The sequence below is a fragment of the Amphimedon queenslandica genome, unplaced genomic scaffold (genome assembly GCF_000090795.2).
Source record: "Amphimedon queenslandica unplaced genomic scaffold, v1.1 AMPQUscaffold_634_Cont27348, whole genome shotgun sequence".
Taxonomy (NCBI): Eukaryota; Metazoa; Porifera; class Demospongiae; order Haplosclerida; family Niphatidae; genus Amphimedon; species Amphimedon queenslandica.
The window spans coordinates 1-1,024 of record NW_003559015.1 but is presented as its reverse complement, the minus strand read 5'-3'; the positions used below and the strand labels follow the sequence as shown (position 1 = coordinate 1,024).

The 1,024-nt window shown below is 33.8% G+C and overlaps 1 long non-coding RNA gene across 1 annotated transcript; it reads left to right on the top strand.

Annotated features, from left to right (window-relative positions):
• Positions 1-288: 288 nt before the first annotated feature.
• On the top strand, positions 289-844 carry LOC109593606 (uncharacterized). The gene is made up of 3 exons (XR_002191066.1): positions 289-453; positions 561-646; positions 716-844. It is a non-coding gene; the product is annotated as an uncharacterized LOC109593606 (long non-coding RNA).
• Positions 845-1,024: the final 180 nt, after the last annotated feature.

Below are 1,024 nucleotides of genomic sequence, written 5' to 3'. Positions count from 1 at the left end.
TGTAATATGATTGTACATATACATGTACATGTACATTGTACATGTACATGTATACATGTACATGTAAGGTTGAAAAATGAAGCATGTTCCTCCTTGTAAATTTATCAGTGATTGAATATATATTGCACCACCAATGGGAGCTTTATTATTTGAAATATTTATCTTGTACATGTACATGTACATGTACTTGTACAAGTACATGTAGATGTATTTTACTTACTTCCCATTAGGTAATGTATATCTACATGTAGATACATGTACTTACATTTTACTTACTTCCCATCAGGTAATGATAGATGCTGTGAGTGTAATGCCCCTGATCCCGAGTGGCTATCGGTCAATCTTGGTCTACTGATATGCATTCATTGCTCCGGGCGGCACAGGGAACTGGGTGTCCAGTATTCACGCATTCGATCACTTAAATTGGATGCTCTGAAAACATCCGAACTACTAGTGAGCCCTCTAATGATTACATGTGTGTACAGTAGTTTTGTTGTATCCATTTTAAGAAATTGTATTTACATGTACATGTACATGTACTGTATGTATGTGTTTTTTAGATAGCACGAGTGATGGGTAATGCAGTGCTTAATGAAGTAATGGAGGCTAATCTAACTGATCCTAAACCATCACCTGATTCTGACATGTAAGGAGAGATTTTTAGCAAAACTCAAGAGTTGCAAGAAGTGACAAATTAATTTTGTAATTTTTTTAGTGAAACACGGCGTCACTTTATTGTTGAGAAGTACACTAATAGAAAGTATATAGAGCACCAGGTGGACCCTTCAGTATTGAGCCAAGAGCTACTGGAAGCAATTGAGCTAAGAGATATCAAGCATCTCCTTCAGGTTAGTAACTTGTACATTAATTTTATGTACAGTATATTATACATGTACATGTACATTAATTTTGTATTGTACATGTACATGTATGTATTTATACATATTAGTTTTGTATGCATTTATACATGTACATATACATTAATTTGTATGTACATGTATTTATACATGTAGTCATGATACAT